Source organism: Arvicola amphibius, chromosome X (assembly GCF_903992535.2).
Source record: "Arvicola amphibius chromosome X, mArvAmp1.2, whole genome shotgun sequence".
Lineage (NCBI taxonomy): Eukaryota > Metazoa > Chordata > Mammalia > Rodentia > Cricetidae > Arvicola > Arvicola amphibius.
This window is the reverse complement of record NC_052065.1, coordinates 63,206,819-63,231,787: the sequence shown is the minus strand read 5'-3', so window position 1 is coordinate 63,231,787 and position 24,969 is coordinate 63,206,819.

Below are 24,969 nucleotides of genomic sequence, written 5' to 3'. Positions count from 1 at the left end.
AAAAATATCTCCTTTTATAAAATGAAACCAATGTGAGTTTTGTTTTCTAATCATAAAATTCACTAAGCCAATAGTTATGTTTAGAAGGCTTAGTACCAAAATCAAACATTTTCATGACAGACAGAGGTCTTGTCAACATAATGTAGGCTAGGGATTTTATAAAGATTTCTCAAAGACCCAAATAAAGGAGAAAAAAATTAGTTGGCCTGTTTAATTTGGGAAACACTATCATCAGCGTGAGAGTCCTCAACCAGCATGGGGTTGTTTTGATGACTACGCAGGCTACCCTTCGAGGCACATTTTTCACTCAACAGTAAGCAGTAGCTACAGTCATGAAGCAGAGATCCCATTGCAGCTATATAATACTTGAGGTGTACTCTTGGTTTGAGAATCACAGCTAAGTGATAAAACACCGGGGAAGGACACTATAAGAGAGAGGTTTAGTAAAAGTTTTAAGGAATGAATGCGGCTTTTAAAAACATCAGTGTTTGGGTAAATGAATACTGAAGATAGTTTGGGGTAAATAAATACTAAAGACACTAAAGAAACACTCACCCGTATGATATGGAAAGGATGTCTGTCTATTCAACAAACTCAGGGCTTTCTGAGTCTCAAGGACAGCCCACTGAAAATGAAGAAAGGTTACCAGGCATGGTGGTTCATGCCTGTAATCCTAGGCAGGAGGATTTCTGAGAGTTCCAGGCCTATTTGGTTTATGGTATGAGACCCAGTCTGAAAATTTTTAAAAATTAAAGAAAGGAGGATGAGGAAGGAAGAAGGGAGGGAAGAAGGGAAGAAAGGAAGGAAGAAGAGAGGGAAAGGAAGGAAGGAAGGAAAGAAGGAAGGAAGGAAGGAAGGAAGGAAGGAAGGAAGGAAGGAAGGAAGGAAGGAAGGGAAGGAGACACTGAAAACATTCTGCCTCTTTGAGCGAGTGATGCCTGGTTTTACAGCACAAAGAAAAGGCTTGAATGAAAAAACTAAAGGGGCCTTTTGTTTTTCACTCCCAGGGAGGTAGAGAGCTTCAGAGTCTCCACTGGGATAGCTGTCGCACTGACTGGAGTTTGCTGCCTCCAGAATTTTGAATGTACTTACTAGTCTTTAGTTTCCATAGAACTGAATGCACCTCTTCAGTAAGTTAAATGCTTTACGGTGCTAAAGAAAATGATTATCCCCATTTTTCTTCTTCCCCATGTCCCTTAAACATTTAAAACAAATTAAAGTAAAAACATTTAGAGGCCCTTTTTATGAATGTAACCGGTTTCTGGTTGACACATGGCACTGCAACTTTAATGTTAGGAAATTATTTGCCTTTTTCTTTTCAAATTAAGCTTTATAAATAATCTGTAGAGTCGATTGAAGTAGAAAGCTTAAGGATCACTCTTAAGACGCCTACAAAATCTTGTATATTTTTAAGTGTGCCAATTTGTAACATATTTTGTAAGTGTATATTTTTCTTAGAAAAGTGATGTGAAGTGTCTGTATGTGAGAGTTCTCCTTTTTCTGCACCACTGGGTGTTAATAAAAGGATATTTACTTCGAAGTTTCTGGTTTTAGAAACCACAATACAAAGAAAATACACTTTTGTTGGGAATTTTGTAACAGAAAATCCGTTGTGAAAGAGTGTAGTGATCTTGTGCAAAAGAAAATGAACTTTGTGAGCTTCTTGCTGTTTTATAGAATTTCTTGTAAATTATTCTTGTAACACCTCTGGTTTTGTTGTTCTTGTTGCAAAAGTTTTAAATATTTGTGACTGACTGTATGGTGAAACTGTCATAATGTTACCTAGATGAGTTTTGTTATTGTTTATGGAATAAAGAAAAGAAAAGTTTAAAATACTGCTTTAGAATCATATGTAAACAGAATTCAAAACATTTCTAAGTGAATTCATATCTTAAATAAACAGTTCTTAGATGTCTAGAGCGGTGTTTCTCAAACTGTCTCTGGTGAGAGAGCAGTTTTTCTTGCAATCCATCCCAGAATGTTATAAGACAAAACAAATGAATTTCAGATAAAGTAAAATGGAAAAATAGGCAAAATAAAAGCCCACGTGTACATAGGTCAATGTGTAAAGCTATCTTTCAAAATAAGCGGCATAGAGAAATAGAAAAGGATTACGAAATGCTGGTATCCTGTTTGAGAACAAGTACACTGATCAATGTCAAGTTGCCATAGGACTGAAATATGCTAGCACTTTGAATAAAGCCGACAGCATTGTCATCATTTGGGAACTTGTTAGGAATGCTGAATGCCAGGCTATTGTGCCAATTCTGCTGAATCAGAATATTAATCTCAGCAAGATCCCTAAGTGAATTGTATACATGACATGTTTGAGAAGCACTGGGCTAGAATTTTGTGTGACCCTCAAATTTTGGAAATATTTTCTAGTTTGTCCCTTCTTCAAAGATGTTAAAACAAATGGTATCCTTCATTTGTGGTCCAGATGGATTCTGCAAAGAAACAGTTCTCTCAAAATGTAAAAGCTGTTTGTTGAACGTAATAAATGCTGATTTGCCTGGTACCCAAGAATGTCAGATTTTCCATGATTTCGTGCAGTTTCCACACTGTCCTAACATAGTTTTTAGCCACAGTCCCTAGTTCTTTTAATCAGGATTTCCCATCTTATGTCCCACTACAGTATTCCCAGTATGCTGCTACTTGCCATGTCTAGAACAGAAATTAGTCTTTACTTTTATGTCTTCACACGTTTGAAGTGCTCCTGAGAGCCTAGAGCCCGGGCTAACCACAAGTCATTGTAGAGCACACAAGCCAATAAACACTTCCTTGGTTTTGAATATCACTATTCAATGAAACTGGAAAATGTGTAGGAAGGAGTGGCCCTCTTCTCACTGGCGCAGATCCACCTTCATCACTTCAACTGCCCTTTGGTTTTCGACAAATGTCTCCCAAGTTCCTGCATATACATTTCCAGTTATAGACTGGCCATCTACTTGAACATTCTGCAACATCCCCAGACCAACTTATTCAAGATGATTTTATAATCTCTTCATTATCTGAGTGTGCCTTATCACAGTGCATTAATCTTGCCATCCACCTACTAACCTAAATCAGAAACTCTTCACCTTTATCTCACATCGACCTGATTACCAAAAATACTTGCACCTTTCAGACTCCATTGCTACTACTTTAAGCTTTAAAGGTTTGGCTTTTTTGTTTGCTTTGGATTTTAGAGACAGGCATTCTCTCTGTAACAGCCCTGGTTGTCCTGGAACTCACTCTGTAGACCAGGCTGGCCTCTTAACTCACAGAGATCAGCCTGCCTCTACTTCCCGATTGTGGGATTAAAGGCATGCACCACCAACACCTAGCATCTTTAATGTTTTTTGGCCTGTGCTATTTCATCATTGCCTTAATTCAGTAAGTTTCAGAGTTGGATTTTTATACATAAAAATTCTGTAGAATCACAGAAATTTTACCTTGGTAAATAATATTGAAGAATTAAACCATTCATTATTAGTTCAGAGATGATTTTAGCACCAAAAGATGATGAAGCAACATATTTCAAATGCACTATATTGTCTTTTTTCTCTTCAACATGTGTCATGACAGACTGAAACTAGGGTTCCAGAAGTTTCAGTTCATGGTCATTTGTTCCTACTGTTGTGGTTTTTTTTCATAAGAACTTCTTTTTTATTTTTCCATTCAAAAATTTACACTTCCTCCCCTCCTCCCATTCCCCTCCTGCTCCCACACTCACCCTTCTCCCTCCCCTCCCTCCTTAAGGGAGGGCAGGGTACCCTGCCCTGTGGGAAGTCCAAGACCCTCCCCCCTACATCCAGGCCTAGGAAGCTGTGCATCCAAATAGACTAGGGTCCCAAAAAGCCAGTACATGCAGTAGAAACAAGTCCCAGTGCCTTTATCAATGGCTTCTCAGTCAGCCCCCATTGTCAGCCACATTCAGAGAGTATGGTTTGATAGCATGGTCATTCAGTCCTGGTCCAGCTGGATTTGGTGAGCTCCCATTAGAACAGGCACACTGTCTCAGTGGGTGGACCAACCCTTAGTGGTCCTGACTTCCTTGCTCATCTTCTCCCTTCTTCCCTTGAACTGGACCTTGGGAGTGGGGCAAGGCCAGTTCAAGCACCCTCTACTCTGCTGCCCAAGGACCTAGCTGGGGACATCCCCTTAGAAACCTGGGACCCCCTCAAGAGCCAAGTCTCTTGCCACTCTTAAAATGGCTCCCTTAATGTAGATCATGGGGGTAGGGGTGGGAGTGGGGGTGGGTAAGGGGAGAGGGGGAGAGAGAAGGGAGAAGGGAAAGACTGGGGAGAGCTTGGGGGAGTGAGAAGGTGAAGATGGAGGAAGGGCGGCTATAGGAGCAGGGAAGAAGTTATCTACATTAAGGGAGTCATTTTAGGGGTGGCAAGAGACTTGTTTTTGTTTTCTTTTGGTTTTTGCAGAGCATCATGATGGAGAGGGTATAACAAAGCAATGTTGCTCACCACATGGCAGCCAAGAAGCAGAAATACAGAACTATCTGAAGATAAAATTTATCTTTCTGGGATACACATCCCTAGTAACTTACTTCTCCAAATGAACTCTACCTCCTAGTTTCCACAGCCTCCCAATAATGTAATGGGATGAATTCACCAATGGATGCATCCACGACTCAGTGACTTCTCAAAAGCACATTTTCTAACAAACAACCCTTTAATACACGTGCCTATGAAGAATTCAGATTAAACCATAGCAGGTTATTGTGCTAATGTTTTAATAGTTTTACATTTAAAATATAGTTATTAAACCTTTCAGGCTATAACCATCTTGAGATCTAATTATATTAGTGAGTCTTATTCACAAAAAATTAATGTACTCAGAGCTTAATAGAATTTCAGAGGTTTTGCAGATGTGTAACTACTTTACTGAAAGGGGACACAAATCCCATCCAACATTTTCTTCACTTATAATAAGTTCTCTTAGACAATCTACTCTGATGCAATAATACAAGACAAGAACTATCCTTTATTGCCTACTTTGTAACAACTACTCTGCGTGAATTACAGTTTCTCAAAAACATGGGGAAAAGGCACCTTTCCTATCTTACATATAAGAAAAATAGGACGGAGAGTTACATTACACTTCCTTAAGATGACATAGTAAGCTTCCAAGCACCCCACTAAAGTTGTTAAAGTCCTTTGTGTCTGTCCCTTTGTGAGCCCAGGTTTCTAATTCAAGACATTTATTTCTATCAGAAACCATATTGACTACATACACACTTTACAAATAAGAATAATGTTAATACTGGCAATCATTGTTACAAAATAAATAACTGGCTTTGTGTTGAATGTCGTGTTAAATTTTATGGAAACAAGTAATTTAAGTGTAAAATGCATGGATTATTCTCTTGGAATTCACAAATGAAATAGAGAAGTACAATTTAATAGTTTAAATAGAGAAACATCTAATGGTCAATTTGTTTATTGATATTATTTCATTTGTTTGGCAGCTCTGCTTTATTACTTTATGTCTATGAGTATGTATGTGTGTGCACCATAGGTGTATCTGGTAACCATGGAGATCAGAGAGGATTTTGGGTCCCCTGGAACTGTAGGTATGAATGCTTGATAACCTCCATATAGGGTCAGGGGACCAGATCCCAATTACCTCCAAGAACCGTAAATGTTCTTAACTGCTGGGACATAAATCCAGCCATAAATCCAGCCCTTTTTTCTAGTTTTAAAAATATTTTATTATGCTTATTTAGATTTTTTTATTCGTATGGGTGCTTTTGCCTGCATGTGTGCATGCACCATTTGAGTGCCTAATACAGGAGGAGGTCAAAAGAAGACATCGGGAATGATGGAACTGAAATTACAGATAAGCCACCATGCGAATACTGGGAACAGAACCCAGGTCCTTTGGAAGAGCAGCCAATGCTCCTAACTGCAGAACCATCCCTGCAGCTCCATTTTTGTAGGGTTTTTTTTTTGAGAACTACATACATGAACACTGTATCTATATCATTCCTACCCTTCCCTTTCCCCTTCCAACTCTTTCCACATCCATCATCCCAAATTTATGATCTTCTTAGGATATTACTTTTACATATATATACATATGTATGTGTATGTATGCATACATGTATATAACTTACTGACTCCATTGAGATTTGCTTATATTTACATGTTTCCATGGCTGATGAATTGGAATTGAACAATCTATGTAGGAGTTTGTCCCTGGAGGCAACAGATTCTCCCCCTCTCCACCTGTAGCTCTTCATGTAGGGTTGGGACCATGTTGAGTTTCCTTGTACACATTTCAACTTGTCTTGTCATTATTCTGGTCTTGTTCAAAAAAACCACATTGTTGAGAGTTTATGGGTACATTTTCAGCTGGGTTGGGCTACTGATTGCTCCCCTCCTTTGGCAGCCTGCATGATACACTCCTAAACTATGAGAGCTACTCCTCTGGTAGGTTCTAGGCTTCTAGGTCACTTCCAGTTTGATTCCTCCAACCCCTGTGTGTGGTATCTTCAGCAGTAGAACCTTACCTTCAACCTCTAGCAAACAATCAAAGGCAACAGCAATAGCTTATATTATTGTTGGAGTCTTAGGCTCCCTGACCAACAATTTGAAAGGAAGTTTTTCATGCCTACTACTTGGATTTTTGTATATAATTTATGGCTTTGGGAGAACATTATTACCCCAATTAACATATTTATGCAAATTATGTATCTTTGTATATGTATATGCATATATCTAATTTTTGGTAAACATTAGATGATATGATTTCCTATATCTTTTCAAAGAACCTTAGTGTTTTTATCTGTCCTCCCTTCTTTGGCATCCCCCTCCCCCATATTTCTTCCTTTCTCTCATCACCAGTTAAAATCCTCCCTTTCCCCTTCATATCACTTTTTCCTGCTATCCCCCTCTCCAATGGTCCTCTCACACCCCTTAGTCATTTTTTACTCTCCTGTTTTCTGGGGTTACTCCAGGTTATATACTCACAGCTAAAGATTTGGAGCTAGGACAACAAAAAAGGAAATACCATGTGATGCTTGACTTTCTGAGTCTGACGTTTTGACTGTACTGAGTGACCTCACTCAGTATAATATAATTCTATTTCCATGCATTTACCTAAAAACTTCATGATTTTATATCTTCACAGTTGAACAGTATCCCATCGTATCATGTACCACATTTTCATTATCCATTCATCAACTGAAGGACATTTAGTTTGTTTCCATTTCCTAACTATTGTGAATAGATCAGCAATAAACATGGTTGAGCAAGTGTCTTTGGAACAGGATGCTGAGTTCTTTGATCTTACACCAAGGAGTGATACAGTTGGTTATAAATTTATTTTTAGCCTTTTGAGACTTCTCCACATCCATTTTCAGAGTGGTTGTACCAGTTTTCAGTCACAGCAACAGTGAATGAGAGCTTCTCTTTCCTCACATGCTCACCAGCAATTGTTGTTTCTTTTTATTTTTATATGTATATGTGTGTGCCTCATTTTCTGAATTGTACCATGTGTGTTCAAGTGCTTGTGGAGATAGTAGGGATGTGTTGGATTCCCTGGAACTGGAGTTATAGGCAGCTGTGAGTTGCGCAGTGTGGATGCTTGTAGCTGAAGCAGGTCCCTCAGTGAATCATATCTCTAGCTCTAGGTTTTTTGTTTCATGACAGTCTCATGTAGCCGGAAAAACGCAACTGCAGCTCCTCCTGCCTCAGCCTCTGAAGCACTGAGATTACAGATATGCATCACACTACCTGATTGCCAGTACCAGTTTAACGTAAACAAATCACATACAAAGTGAAATTCCTACTATCCTTCAGAACCAGAAAGGAAAAGTCTCCACCCATCAGTGTCACAAAAATGTCACTCCCAATAACAAATAATTTATCTTCTACTTTCCTCTTATTTGGAATCAACTATCAGAGCTTTCTTGCACCCATCACTTAAAAGCTGTGTGATTTAGGATTAATTAATTTAATCTCAGTATTCCAAAGTCTCTGTACAAAAATCAAAGTATAATTCTAGCAATGTAGCTTAGTGATTGAGCACAAGGCCCTGAATTTGAGCCCAGCACAACACACACAAACACACACACAAGAAAGAGAGAGAGAGAGAGAGAGAGAGAGAGAGAGAGAGAGAGAGAGAGAGAGAGAGAACTCATGTAGGTGGAGGAGCCTAACTAAATAACTTAGAGTTCTAGCATAACAATGTTATCCCTCTCATAGGTTTATCATGGAAATTGAAGAACACGCTTGTGAAGTCTTGGTAACAATAAACAGTTAAGTCTTGCATAACAATTATTATTGTTTATTAGATACGTGCACACATCTTTATAGTTCTTATTTTGATTTTTACAGGTCACTTCAGATGCTTGCTGCAAACACGTCTCTTTTTATTTGGCTTTCAGCCAAGAAAATTAGCAAACTATCTCAAAGAAACTGTGATCTTTATTTTGAGAAAGATGTCATTTTGAAGATAAATTAGAAAAGTTATTATATGAAACATTATTATTAGAGCTAATTTAATGTCCGTGGCAAGGTGAGATAAAGCTACAAATTATAAAACATAAAACCTGGACTCTTCTTCTGAGTTTGCTGCCTAATTAAATTTAAAACACAGACAAATAATTTCCCTCTATGCTTCAATTTCCCCACCTGAAAATGAGGTTGTATAACATTGTTTAGCATTAAATGTGAAATTAGACAGCCTAGATTTTAATCCAAGCTTCACTTGCTAACAAGACTCACCTCAATTTCCCAACCTGCAATACATACCTACATATATACACACATATATGCCATGTATATATATGTATATATATATGATGCCTATTTCATAGAACTTAAGTAATAATTGAGATAATGCATATAAAATATTCAAAATGCTGACTGCTACATATATACATTCCCAATAAATACTAGCTATTATATTAGAGAATCCCTCCTACAATTTAAATCCTATAATTTATTATCTAAGCTGCTGTAGCTGAAGTGGAATTTACTGATGGATATTTGTTTACAGTGGATATTTTTTCATTATTTGATTAATTCAATAAGTTGTTGTTGAGTACCTCCTATGTTTCAGCAACGATGCTAGGTACTGAGGATGTAACAGTTGACAAAACAGAACTTTTTCTGTCCTCATAAAACAAATATTAAAAGCACTTTGGCTAAAAATATATAATTTAAAAGTAAAATAAAAACCCTAAAATAAAATGACATACTTCTATGGAAAGTACAAAGAAAGTTGACCAGGGGCTGAAGAAATGGCACAGCAGGTAAGAGTACTTAATGCTCTTCTAGAGGACCTGAGTTCAATTCATTGCACCCATGTCAGGAAGTTTATAACTGATTGCAAATTCAGTTCAAGAGAATCTAATACCCTCTTTCTGTTCCCGTTTAGCACTCACACATGTGACATATGTGAAGCAGAGAGACACTCACACACACACACACACACACACATTTTTAAAATTAAAGAATCTTTCCTGATACTGAAACTGGACTGTAATGAGAAAATGAAGAATATGGAGAAAGAATGCTCTTTAGGCAGGAGAGAGCATTTGAAACTACCGAAATCTGATGTGTAGATGACAAAATATTATGAGTTTGCCCATGTATAACGTTTAAAATAGTTTTAAAAAAGAATTGATTAAATCTAAACAAGCCAAATGAATTTCAACATAGGCAGTAATGTAAAAGATAAGCTTTGTTATCCTTGTGCCACATTTTATTTAGATATTAAATAGGAAAGTCCTCTGTCTTTTCTTGGAATTATACAAGTGTTAAATTATGTGAGAACAGTCCTTGCATAAAATCCAGACAGACGTTACTTATCTGTGGCTTTAAATTAACCTCAATATGTCTAATTTCTACCCTTTGAAAGTTGGATTCTTAAGCCTCCTCCTAGCTTAGACATATTTTATAACCATGAAACACATAACCACTTAATGCACAGTAACATATTACTTTAACTTAACATGCCACTACCCCAAAGCTTAAAATTATTTAAAACATAAATCTGTTTTCTTCTAATTCCCTCAGAATTACATAGGTAGCTAACTCATCATCTTCCATTTTATAAGATGCCCTCAGGAAAGTATTAGATATTGAACTTAAATTTTCATGTTCTTAGTAAACAAACATTTTCCTTTCTTGCTATTTTAAGCTTAAAATTAAAAGCATAAAACAATGTCACTCCTTAAATATGTTAAGCAATGTGTAAGCTTCTTATTATTTATTTATATATTTATATATTTTGGTTGTTCAAAACAGGATTTCTCTGTAGCTTTGGAGCCTGTCCTGGAACTAGCTCTTGTAGACCAGGCTGGCCTCGAACTCACAGAGATCTGTGTGCCTCTGCCTCTGCCTCCTGAGTTCTGGGATTAAAGGCCTGTGCCACTGTAGCCCAGCTGTTTGTTCTTATTTTAATTATTGTTACATTCGTGTAATGAATACCTGAAAGAATATAAATAGAAAAATGAGAAGATGGGTTTCGTGAGATGGCTCAGCTGTAAAGGGTTGTGCTATCAAACTTGACAACATGATAGAAGAGAATCAACTCCCTCAAGTTGTCCTCTCACCTCCACACATACACATGCTGGAGTAGGTGTGTGCCCACACCCACATATGCACATCATATGCATGTGCACAATAGTAAATAAAGTAATTTTATTTTTTTATTTTATTTTTTTGTATTTTTTCCATTCAAAAATTTACACTGCCTCCCCTCCTCCCATTCCCCTCCCGCTCCCACACTCACCCTTCTCCCTCCCCTCCCTCCTTAAGAGAGGGCAGGGAACCCTGCCCTGTGGGAAGTCCAAGGCCCTCCCCTCTACATCCAGGCCTAGAAAGCTGTGCATCCAAATAGACTAGGGTCCCAAAAAGCCAGTACATGCAGTAGAAACAAGTCCCAGTGCCTTTATCAATGGCTTCTCAGTCAGCCCCCATTATCAGCCACATCCAGAGAGTATGGTTTGATAGCATGGTCATTCAGTCCTGGTCCAGCTGGATTTGGTGAGCTCCCATTAGAACAGGCACACTGTCTCAGTGGGTGGACCAACCCTTAGTGGTCCTGACTTCCTTGCTCATCTTCTCCCTCCTTCTGCTCTTCAAATGGACCTTGGGGGCTCAGTCCATTGCTCTGATAAGGGTCTCTGTCTCTATCTCTATCCGTTGCTGGACGAAGATTCTATGGTGATATTTGAGATAATCATCAGTGTGATAGTGGGGCAAGGCCAGTTCAGGCACCCTCTGCTCTGCTGCCCAAGGACCTAGCTGGGGACATCCCCGTGGACACCTGGGATCCCCTCAAGAGCCAAGTCTCTTGTCAACCCTAAAGTGGCTCCCTTAAATAAAGTAATTTTAAAACAATTTGTAGTCAACTTTATTACTTAAAACTTGGAAATGAACACATTAACACATAAAAATAAACAGATCCAAAGTTTATGCTTCTCTGTGCTTTATAAAGTTACATAATAAGCCATTCTGACGTTGTAGAAAATAACAGGGGAAAAAGATTTTCCAACAAATGAGAAAAAATTAACCAAAGTTAGATAAATGTAAGGGTAGTATCAAATGAGAATGTGAAAGCTTTTAAAATAAAATAACAGTTAGATGAAGTCAGGATATTATTAAAAATACAGTAGAAAGAAGAAAGGGGAAACTCAGAGACCATAGAAAGAAACAGAAAAAAAAGATTTCCCATTAATGAAAAGATCTATAAATGAGACTGGATTGTGCATATGAAGGAAATAAAAAAATAAGACCACTAGTTTCTTAGTAACATAAAGTAAAATAACTACTAAAAACATTGTAAAAAGAAAATACAAGAAGCAAAAGGAAAGGGAGAAATGGAGTACTGAGAATCTCTCTGGGACTTTGAAAAATATGTATAGGCATTTATGACAATCCCTAAATCTTCTCCTACATGAATTGGGGAGGGGAGGAAGCAATTACAGCTCTGAGATTGGTATAGACTGACCTGTCTTCAGAATTTCAAAACCCAGTAAGCATTGATCACTCGCTAGAGGGATGCAGCTGTGAGTGTCAAGGAGCCTGGAGCTTCAGAATTCTGATTGTATAACACACTGAACCTGACAGTGTTATACACATGATGATCTCAAGCTTAGGAGTGTCAGACTCACATCCTCACTCCAGAGTTAGTCTCAATGAGGACTTTTCCAGGCACTGAGGGTGAAGCTGCTGTTTTCTGTATAATTTATGATCTGGACTAAGTCTCCTGCCACATTAACTTTTTGGGTTCTCAGCATCCATTCCTCCCCGACTTCACAAGTGGTTCCCACAGTAATCTCTCATCCTGGGGCTGTAACAGGTTCAATTCAAGCTCATTGACTTGCAATTGTTCCCTGTTCTCAGTCTCTCAAGGAGAAACTTAAGCTTTAAAAAAAAAATGGTTCCTTCTCTAGGTCAGAGAAGCTCTTCACCACCGCTGAATTATTTTTATTGAAGAAGTCACCAGCTTGGCAGAAGCCACAACTAGAACTGAAGCTTATAAGAGCTATGGGCTTCTCCTGCGAGTAGAGTAGCCAGCCTCTTTTCACCGAGGCCACTTGTACGAAATTTTAGAAGAGGTTTCCACTTCAGTTCCTCCATACAGCTGGGACTGTATTAGTCTGGGCTCCTTTTTATGTGACATCATTCTGCTTCACCAATTTTCAGATGTCTTATCATTTCTTTTTGAATTTCCGAGTTCTTTCTCTCTTTGGAATAGAGTCTATTTTTTTTCTTACTCTGATACTTCTTCACCAGGTTACACAGAGGCTGCATGTAGTCTGCTGTTTTCTTTCATGTTATTTCTTGAAGCACAAACTATTTTTGTTCTTGAGCATTTTAATTAAGTTTTATTGTTTGAGAGGTTCATACATGTGTATAATGTATTTCGATCAAATCTTTCCATTCTCAATCTTCCTGAGCTCCTTCTAGCATTTTTTCCCTCCTAGCTTTATGTGCTTGATTTTTCAAAAAAAAAAAAAGCAAAACAAAACACCAAAACACCAAGCCCTATTGTTACTAGTGTTTCAGGGCCTCATTCTTCAAGAAAACTGAATTCCTTGCAGACACCATCAATTGCCACTATATCCGCAATTTGATGTGGGACTTTGTGACCCACCCCCTGTCCATGATAGGATATTGTCTAGCTTAATCTTTTGCAGGTCTTGTACACGCAGTCACAGTCACTGTGAGTTCATATATGCAACTGCCCCGTGGTGTCCAGAAAACAGTTTTGCAGTAGGCATCCAGGCTCTGAAAACCTCTCTGTCACGTTTCCCCAATGATCCCTGAGCCCTGGGAAGGGAAGGTGTGATATAGACATCTGATTTAGGGCTAAGAATTCTACAGTTTATTATTCTGTTTGCTGACCACTTGTGAGTCTGTGTGTTAATCACCGTCTACTGCAAAGAGAAGCTTCTCTGATGAGGGTTGAGAAGTGTACTAATATACAACAACTATAAAACTAAAGATTTATACTTCATACTACATCTCTTTAACAGAATAATAGTCGTAGTTTTTACCATAAGTTCTATGACTTATGGATTCTTGTCTCATTAATGGTGTCAGACTTAAGTTCCATATTGTGCAGTGGGCTTCAAATCTAATCACAAAGTAACTTGCTACTCCCATAGTACTTGTGCTACTATTGCACAAGCGGGGATATCGTCTCAGGTTTCTTTCTATTGTAGCTGGTTGGATTCACAGCTGAGCAAGACTGTTACCTCCCCCCCCCCCAATAGCATGCATAAAGCCTTCCAGCACTACAAAAGCTGTTTAGTAGGGATGAAGCTTCCAAGTTGATGCCACCTTGATCTATGTTCTGGGAGGCAACCTGAAAATAATGCCAATAGCCTATGTCATTTTGGGAGTCTTGATCTCCTGACCAATAACTTGAAAGGAGATTTTTGTTAGCTAGTCTATAGTTCCTATGGGGAGAGGGGGAAGCGTTATCACTCCAAAAGACATAACTTAATTCAACACACATATATAGTGCCACTCCCTTTGGGAGACACTTTCTTTCAAAACACAATAACAGCTTTATTCAGAGCATAAGACAATTTATACTCCGAGGGTTAAATAAGAGTCACATAAATAAAGTATCTAATAAACAAGGATAAGTCACACGTGACAAAAAAATATTTTCCATAGAGGCATATAAATAGATTACAATGGCCAGTTGTAATGAATAATCTGAAATGAACTCATTCATATCCATTAAACCTAAGAGGAGCATAAAAACATAATTCAAAGAAACCCTGTCTCGAAAAACCAAAAAAAAAAAAAACATAATTCAAAAATAATTCCATGCTGTTAAAAAAACTGAGGTCACAAAACACTTGTCTTGTTTTCTTGGAATTTTCTCACAAACACTCAGAATTTCCCTTGTACAACTCCATTCTTGGACCATGTTCTGATACTAAGGTACCCAAGGGAGTTTGCTAGAGTTGAGGACTTATTATTAACTAAGAATTGGAATGGGCTAGAAAAGCCAGCTATGGATCTTGGCATCATTTATAATTTCTGAAATTTTGTTATTTTTCTGTGGAAATTATATATTATAATTATGTTTTTTCTGAAGTAATATCCTGATAGCAGGGAGTGCAATGAAAAGGTATTCCATTTTAAAATCATAACTTTAGCCTTTAATTGTCTGCCTTAACTAGCCATATTTGAATAGCTTAATGCATTTTAATGACTCCAGCTAAGGTAAACTGTTTCAAACCATGCAGTTTCATCTGAAAGGGGTAAGGTGATGTTTATGCTTCAGGTATATTTGTGCATTACAATCCATATTCCATAGATGCATAATATGTGCAGTTATGCATCTATGAAATACATCTTGACCTTATGAAAGCTGAGAGTTGGGGTTTATGTATTCAGAAGTTATTAGACAACAGTGGCCTGAGATGGTTTGTGTTTCCTTTAAGGAACTAAGTTTTGTAAGGGTGTTTGTCTGCCTTAATAGATCATTTGTTTTAGTATTTTTTTCTAAGGATCTGGTTTTTTTTCTTTGTTTAAGGAACTAAAAGTTTTAAGTTAGTGTGTCTATATTGAAGTGTTTTTTTTTTAATTTAAAACCTTTTGGTGCTTGTTAAATTTTAGTGGGCCTCATCTTCCTCATTGACATTAAAACTTCTAAAAGTAAATGCCTTCAGAAGCAGGAATGGTAGTGCTTACAATGCTCATGTCAAGACAAGTATTTGGGGTACTGTTGAGTGACATACCTATAAATACTTTCATTGCAGAAATGTATTCTTGATTAAAATGATATGTCACCATTCAAACCACTTTTGTAGTTCAGGATATGCAAGCTCTGTGTGTATTTAGCCTGTTGCATTAAGTTACTATTGTCCTTAGTTTATGATAAGCATTAAATTCGCATTTAAAGGGTCATTGTATATTACTCTTTGTGAAACTTCTTGGTACTTCTTAACATCTTTAAATCAGTACTTGGAGAATACTGATTGTTTTATCTACTGATACAAGAAATAAAGAATGAAGAATTAAACAGGAAAAGAAACCTTACTATATAACTTAGGCTGGTCTCAAACTCATGACTCTCCTGCTTCAGTTTTCCAAATACTCATATCACACCATGCCTAGCTCTCTGATGTTGTAATACTGATCTTTGATTTTTTGACACAAGTCACCACTGTTTACAACAAAGACCCTGGTTTGAATAGAATTCTAGATCAAATTAACCACCTCCAACCAGCATCAAAGATAGGGGTTCTCATAGACTGCACCACAGTTAAGTGGGCAATAAAATAAAGAGAAGGCTTCCTGGAGTTAAAAGATCCCAGTGTTCTTACTAAGGCTGAGTAGTTTCTTCCAAGCAAATATTTTTCACAGAATTGTATACTTCCGGTTAATGTTTAGAGTTCTGAAATAGCGCTTTCGATAATTTTATCAATTTGATTTTCAGAGGATAAGATTTTCTGGGTCCTCATTCTGCCTGATTTAGATCTTTTGTTTCATCTTGTTCTTTACCAAAGCTTGTCCTTTCTGGGTTCAATGATCTTATTTATGGGGCTGGAGATGTGGCCCAGTGGTTAAGAGCACTGCCTGTTCTTTCAGATGACCCAGGTTTGATCCCTAGATGTATTTATTTTCATTCTATGCGTGTTTTCGCTGTATATATGTGTATTGCTGCATGTGTGCCTGATCCCCAAGAGAGTCAAAAGTGAATGGAATTGGAGTTTCAAATGGTTTCAGTCACTATTTGAGTGCTGAGAATTGAACCCAGATCCTCAGATCATCTGCAAAAGAAAAAAGTGCCCTTAACTGCTAAGCCATCTCTCTAGCTCCTGTTTTTTTAATCAAAGATAATGTTGTACATTGATGTAGGTGTATCTTCTATCTATGTGATGATTTCATTGGTTAATAAAGAAACTGCTTGGCCTAATAGGTTAGAACATAGGTGGGTGGAGTAGACAGAACAGGAAGAAGGAAGTAAGGTAGATGGCTCAGACAATTGCCCCGCCTCTCCTCTCTGGGGCAGACCGCCATGCCTCTCCTCAGGGAGAGATGCGATGAAGCCAGCCACCAGGTCAGATGTGCTGAATCTTTCCGGGTAAGACACCATTCATGGTGTTACACAGATTATTTGATATGGGTTAGTCAAGATGTGAGTAAGAGGCTGAAAATAATGGGCCAGGCAGTGTTTAAAAGAATACAGTTTCCATGTAATTATTTCGGGTGTAAAGCTAGCTGTGCAGGAGCTTGGCAGCCAGGAGCTGGGCGGTGGGAAGCGGCCCGCAGCTCCTCACTACAGTACATATTTCATCAAGAGTGGTGGCACAAAAGGACATCGAGCCTATAAATTTGGGATCCTTGAGAAGATAATAAGAAGGTGAACTCCCAAAAAAAAGATATAGTAATCCTCCTGGATATTGGAAGTAGACACGATCGCCAGGCAAAATTGGGAACTTGAGGGTTGGGCAAGACTGGGCCAAGGGAAGATGGGGAGAGAAAAGTGTGAAGGGAAGAACGGGGGGAGCTCGGAGGAATGGGGTGCTTGGGATATAGGAAGGGTGGATATGGGAGCAGGGAAGCATATATCCTAATTTAAAGAGCTACCTGAGGGTTGTCAAGAGACTTGACCCTAGAGGGGTTCCCAGGTTTCCAGGGAGATGCCCCCAGTTAGTTCCTTGGGCAGCTGAGGAGAGGGAGCCTGAAAAGGCCAGTTCCTATAGCCATACTGATTAATTTCTTGCATATCACCATAGAACCTCCACCTGACGATAGATGAAGAAAATGACAGAGCCCCACATTGGAGCACCGGACTGAGCTCCCAAGGTCCTGATGAGGAGCAGAAGGAGAGAGAACATGAGAAAGAAAGTCAGGACCGTGAGGGAACCTCCATCTGGCGACAGATGGGGAAGGTGACTGAGCCCCACATTGGAGCACTGGACTGAGCTCCCAAGGTCCTGATGAGGAGCAGAAGGAGCGAGAACATGAGGGAGAAAGTCAGGAACGAGAGGGGTGCATTCACTCATGGAGACGGTGGGACAGAACTAATGGGAGATCACCAACTCCAGTTGGAATGGGACTGATGGATCATGCGACCAATCCCGTCTCTCTGAATGTGGCCAACAGCGGGGGCTGACTGAGAAGCAAAGGACAATGGCTCTGGGCTCTGATTCTTCTGCATGGACGGGCTCTGTGGGAGCCTTCTCAGCTTGGTCGATCACCTTCCTGGACCTGGGGGGAGTTGGGAGGACCTTGGTCTTAGCATAGAGTGGGGAACCCTGATGGCTCCTTGGCCTTGAGAGGGAGGGAGGGGAGGTATGGGTGGAGGGGAGGGGAGGGAAGGGGGAGAAGGAGGGGAGGGAAGGGGGAGGAGGAGGGGAGGGATGGGGAAGGAGGAGGGAAGGAGATGGAAATTTTTAAATATAAAAAAAATAAACCATGAGGAAAAAAAAATAAAAAAAAAAGAGTGGTGGCACATACCTATAATGTTAACATTTGGGGGTTTGGGGCGGGAGTTTGAGACGAGTCTGACTACATAATATAACTCTATCTCAAAACAAAGCCTCTGTGTTTATTGTGTATGGTAAAACATTTTGAAGAGTTTTACATAGCATAATGGCTACCTACATCAATTTAATGCACGTGTTATGCCATAAAGCTATCCTTTCGTGGTAAGAACAGTTAACATCCTCTCTTAGCATTTCTCATGAATAAAAAGATTATAAGAACCAGAGTTCCAGGAAGCTTACTGTTAGATAATGTTCCCTAGTCATGACAGGGACGCTGCATCCAGGAAATCTCAACAATACAGTTGCCTAAATAAGACCAGTGTAATGAAAACATAAATTGACATCCTGGTGTGGACACAGGAAATGACTCATGGTCTCATCCCTCAGTGGAGAACTCAGGAGCTCTACGACTGCTAAGAGAAAGGAAGAATTTCTTTCCTGTACAGATGAGCTCCTATAATATGGATGTCTGAGCTCAAGTGGTCAGTCCTGGACACATATACATACAAGCAACACGAAATGGATTCAGTAGGTTGGATATACATGTCGCAATAATAATTAAGAAGAATCCTTGAGTTCATGGGAGGAGTTTGGGATGGAAAGAATGGGGTGGAAGTGATGTAGATACAGTGCTCATATATGAAGTTCTCAAAAAATGAAATCATTTTTAAAGTAAAAAATAGAACAAAATATTAAACAGAGATAGTGGCAAATGTCTGTAATTCCAGAATCTTGGAGAGGCACAGAGAGGAGAATCCTAAGATGAAGGCTAACTTGGGTTACAGGAGACCCTGCCTTAAATAATCAAAGCAAGAAAAAAAAAGTTTCAAGCCATGCCTTACACTCTGTTATTTTTCACACAGACTGGCATAGCATTGAGCAGAGATAAGACATGCCCAAAAGACTTTTTCATCACTTGAAAGCAACTGCAGATTATTCGGTCTAATGTGAAATTGATATGCTTTACTGCACAGATAACTGCTTGCTTATGCGGAAAGTTTCTGACTGAATGTTTCATCATTGTATTCCTCTCAACATTTTACAACCTACCTTTGAGGATGACCTATAGGTCATTCTGGTGTACGGATTCCACTGTGAATCACAAGTTTGCACACTATGCTAGTGTTTCCATAGCCCTATATTATCTATGTCCTTACTAATCCTTAAATCAACTCAATGAGGGAAGCAGGGGAAATGTAGACCTGTCTTCTATACTTGAGGAAATAGTGGACTTTGCATGCATAAAGCTAGTCTTGGACTTAACATAGTGAAGGGAACCCTGATGGCTCTTTGTCTTTGGAGAGGGGTGGAGTGGGGGTATGGGTGGAAGGGAGGGGAGGGAAGGGGGAGGAGATGGAAATCTTGAATAAAAAAACGAGAAAAAATAAAATAAAATAAAATAAAGCTAGTCTTGGAACCAAGACTTGAAATCAAGCTTTCTGTCTCTTTGATGCTCTAGTCTCCTCTCTCTCTCTCTCTCTCTCTCTCTCTCTCTCTCCTCTCTCCTCTCTCTCTCTCTCTCTCCCTCCCTCCCTCCCTCCCTCCCTCCCTCCCTCCCTCCCTCCCTTCCTCCCTCCCAGGGGGAGTTTGAGACAGTGTTCCTCTGTGTAGCTTTGGGACCTGTCCTGGAACTAGCTTTGTAGACCAGGCTTGTCTCAAACTCAGAGATCCGCCCTCCTCTGCCTCCCAAGTGCTGGGATTAAAGGCGTGTGGCACCACCACAGTTTTTTTTACATAGCACAATTTCACAAGTCCCAGTGTAAAGATGATAGTGGTAATAAGAAGAAATAGTAATACTAATTCAACCAAATGGAAGATATTCATCTTGCATCTCACAAAGAGGGCATAAAAACAAACAAAAATAAATGTTAGCTACATTCCTGCATTAGCATGGACTAGGAAATATCCCGAAATCTGAGTGCTTTGAAGCACAAAACTGTTTCTTATTCATACAGCATTACCAGTGATTATCAGTAAGGCTCTCTGATCATCCTGTTCGTTTAGAGTACCACAGTGAATGATAACAAATTGTACCAATTCGCTTCATGGACACTGGAGCCATGGGTTCAAGCTTCTGGTTAGATTTAACTGGATAACACAAGGCATATGGCTTTTTTGGACCTCAATGTAGAGACAGATGTGCAACTCAATTTTATGCCAAGGAAGGGGAAAGATACAAATATTATGAAGAAAATAAATGAGGCTCACTGCTACAACATATTTTCATAAGTGAACTACAAAAATCAGCCACAAAGACACACTTAGAGACTGTGAAATAAAATTAGCACATTATCCAATTCCTGTTCACAGAAATTGAGTTTGAAGAGACCTACACATAGAAGGAATAATTCTCTGGAAGAATTGTTGGTGTCCTGAATGTTCTTTGTTGCCTTTCGAAAGGAATGAATTGGGATACTTTCCCTTACCTCAAGCCAAGGGGATGCATTGCAAAATAATATCCCCTGAGGTTTATGAAAAGACAGAACTTGTATATAATTCAAATGTGGGAAGATAAGTGCCAGACCCTGGTGGTATTTTATGTTCCACAGCAGAATCCAAAGGGAGCTTATGCCTTATCCAGAATACAAGTCAACAAAGACTCTCCTCCAGGAAACAGATGGTCAGGAGTTAGGGAGTTAGTTTATAAGAATTTGACACATGACAGGTAAAATAGACTCATTGGTATGGGGTAGGCTGAGACTGAGGGGGCAGGAATAAAAATGGATATCCTAGGAAGTGTTGGTACACTCAGGGGAACTACATCAAGAGAATCAAGAGATCCTCAGTGAGAGCTGTACTGGGAGTTCACAAAAGTGGATATATATATATATATATATATATATATATATATATCACATTTTATGAAACCAAGTCTGTTACCACTCCAATTTTACAGATGCTGAGCTAAAACTAAGGCATGCAAAGGTCAAACAACTTGTCGAGTTATACAGGTTTTAAATTAGAGTCAAATTTTGAATCAAAACTGTCAAATTCCTTAGCTCAGCCTTTAATTATCTAGCTATCCACCCTAGATTTGATTATATTAGTTCATGTATATCACCAAAGGGAAGTTTAAAACTTCATGAGGAACCATTTACTAGATAAATGTGAGGCCAAATCAAATACAATCAATCAAGAAACAAAAATTTAGAGCCAGGTACAGCTACACATATCTGAACAGCAAGTATCACAACACTTGGCAGGCTGAGACAGAATTATTGGGCGTTCAAGACTAGCGGCAGCTACATGAAACTCTGTAGCTCAGAAAAAAAGTAACCATCAAATTTATTATTTATAAAGCTGAGAGGTAGCCCAGTAGATAAGAGTGCTTATCGAACATGCACAGACACTTGATACATGCTTCAGTACTGCATAAACCAATGCAGTTATATAATGCTAGTTATATAATGCTAGTTACATAATGCTAGTTATATAATGCTAGTTATATAATGTTAGTGATATAATGCTAGCTATATTGCTGTAATCTCAGCAATTTCATAGACAGGCTGTAGGACCAGAAGTTCAATATCAACCTCAGCTCCACATCGAGTTCAAGACTAGCCTAGGCTACTCAAGAGACTCCCTCAAAAACAAAAAGAGAGAGATGTGAAATTATAAGAAACTGTCTCTTACCAGGCAGTGGTGGCACATGCCTTTAACCTCAGCACTCAAAAGGCAGAGGCAGGAGGATCTCTGAGTTCAAGGCCAGCCTAGTCTACAGAGTAAGTGCCAGAACAGCCAAGGCTACACAGAGAGACCCTGTTTCTAAAAACCAAAAACAGAAATGAAGGAAGGAAAGAAAGAAAGAAGAAAGGAAGGAAGGAAGAAAGGAAGGAAGGAAAGAAAGAAAGAAGAAAGAAAAGGAAAGAAAGGAAGAAAGAAAGAAAGAAAGAAAGAAAAGAAAGAAAGAAAGAAGGCAGCCTCTCATTAAAGGTTCCTAGCTCTAAGTTTTCAGACATCAGTAATTTCATAAACCAGGAAGTAATTTCAGAAAGCAGGAAAGTATAAAGGGACCATGGGGCATTTTGAGAAGGTAATAGCAGGATACAGATGATATGAAGTGAGAAATGGAAAAATGTGAAGTGACTATGGAGAGGATGAATGGAGGTCAATACAGAAATAGAAGAAGAGATGAAGAACGAATCACACCAAGGTTGTTTGATAAAGATTCAAGAAATCGTATTATTCTATATTTACCTAAAATTATGTTTTATATATATAATATAATTTTATATATGACTATATATATGGTGTAAGAGATCCTTCTGTTTATGTGTTGATTTTATTGGTTAATAAATAAAGAAAACTGGCTTGGCCTATAGCATTGGGGGAGGAAGGCAGAATTAGGAGAAGCCATGTAACCAGAAGTGCTGAAACTTTGCTGGTAGGTCATGACCTTGTGGTGATGCACAGATTAATGGAGATGGGTTAAATTAAGATGTCAGAGTTAGCCAATAAGAAGCTAGAGCTAATGGGCCAAACAATGGTTTAAATAATACAGTTTATGTGTGATTATTTCAGGTTTAAGCTAGCTGGACAGCTGGGAACCAGCAAGCAGCCTCCTCCAACAAATTGGCACCAATGTGGCAAACAAAAATCCATTTAAAAACCTGAGAAAGCTTAATTCCAGACACAAAAATACAGAGTTTAACAGCTTTTTTCTCTTTACTAGCAGCATGTCACAGCTCCTTTTAGAGAGATTTTCCTGACTCAGCTATATCAAAAAAAGGGGACATAACCAAAGACACAGAGGAAATTCAGAGAATCATTAGATCTTACTACAAAAGCCTGTATGCCACAAAATTGGAAAATGTAAAAGAAATGGAAACTTTTTTAGATAAGTACACACTTAGGATTTTAAAAAGTGCTCCTGGACAGTAAAGAATTATAGATACGCAATAAAGACAAATCCAGATGAAAGGGAACTCTAAACAAGTCACAATGTTGAATAAATGTACATAGGTTTGGGAGAGAGAAGAAAAAGAATATAAAGAGTCATAAAAAAGTTAATGGTTTTTTAAAAAGTCTTTAAAGAGACAGAGTACAGATAGCCATAGATCAAAAGGAGTAAAAAAAAAAGCCACATAAAAATAAAAAAAAATCACAGAGGGTCTGGATTATGTATATTATTGTGTTATCTTTAAATTTTTAACTGTAAATGAGCTAAATACAGAGAGATATTTGATTGTATGTGGTACGGGAGAATTGTCTGTAATCTGTCAATCATGTTTTAAATGAACACTGATTGGCCAGGCAGGAGGTAAAGGTGGGAAACCAGACAGGAAATAGAAATGATACAATGAGAACAGGAGAACTCTGGGAAAGAGGAAGTTGATTCCTCCCACTCCTGCCCAGATCACCGAAGCAGCAGGATGTGATCTGCAACCACTGAAAAAGGTACTGAGCCACATGGCTAACATAGATCAGAAAAATGGGTTAATCAAGATGTGAGAGTTATCCACTGAGAGGCTAGAGCTAATGGGCCAATCAGCTTTATAACTTACAGAGATCTTTGTGTGATTTTCTTTGGGGCTAAACAGTTGTGGGGTACCGGGTGGGACAGAAACCCAAACAAGCAGGCCTGCCCCCTTCATGTTACAGTATGGGCTGCTAAGCTAAACCAGAATGTGTATATTAAAGGTATCATGACTTCCAAATTGGGGTCTAAGGATATGCTGCTTTGAAAAAGAGAGTCTTCTTTTGTTTCTACAGAGGATAAGAACCTGTGGATTGTTTCTAGACTGGTGTGGTTTGATGGAATAAGACCCCCTGAAAGGTTACCTTGAATATCCCTCAAAAAATTACTTGGCCCAATAAACAACAAAAAGAAGTTTAGACAAAACTATGTCCATATTCCCAAATATTGCTTTTAAATATTTCTTTATATTTAAAGGAGGATATGATATAGATATGCAATTTGCATTGGTATGGTTCTTGGTTTATTGATACAAATTTAAGGTAAATTTTGTTATATGTATAATTGTGCTCTTGATTAATGTATTGTGTTTGTACAGCTCATTTTAAAATGTAATATATAATTTAAAAATATAGTTTAATAGAGATTTATCTATAATAGTCAAGATTGTAGTCATTTTAGTTAGATTTTCTAGATGTACAGAGATGTATTTCAGATGGATAGTTATTCTTCAAAGCTTTCAGGGACATTCAAAATATGGCTTTTAAAATGTTTTAATAACTTAGGACTTTTCATGACAATGAGACACATCTGCTTCTGGCAGCACCAATTACTTCAAGAGGAAGGTGGGCATCAAAGAGGCTCCTTATGGAGTTGGTTAGCCATTTGGGCAAGAAACTGCTCCTATCTGGACTGCTGAACAAGACATGTAGGACCCACAAAAAATAACTGCTGAACTTGCCTAAAGGTGAGACAATCCTTTGGGGTTCCTGTGTCATAAAAGAGTCTGCCAGACATTCTGAAGGACACAAAAGAAAATGACTGACAAACTGCCAATGTGGGCAGAACTGTCTTTAAAATTTCCTGATTCATGGAAAAGTCTGCTGGACACTATGGGCCTGTAGGCCAAAGATGGATGCCCCAGTGGTGCAAAAAAAAAAAAACTTTGGGTGACTGTCCAGGCAGAGAGATGTCTCTATCAATTCTAGAGTTTTGGAAGTTGCTTACAATGTACTGTAGGAGGATGGCCCGCTTGTTTCTCCTGGCTGCCCAGAACCAAAATAATCACTCAGAGACTGTATTAATTAAATTACTGCTTAGCCCATTAGCTCTAGCTTCTTATTGGCTAAGTCTTATATTAGTTTAACCCATTTCTATTAATTTATATATAGCCACATAGTGGCTTACCGGGTAAAATTCCCAGCATCTGTCTCTGTCTGGTGGATCCATGGCATCTCTTTGAGTCTTTCCTTCTCCCAGCATTCAGTTCTGCCTTCCCTCCCTACTTAAGTTCTGCCCTATCAACAGGCCAAGGCAGTTTCTTTATTTATTAACTAAGAAAAGCAACACACAGAGGGGA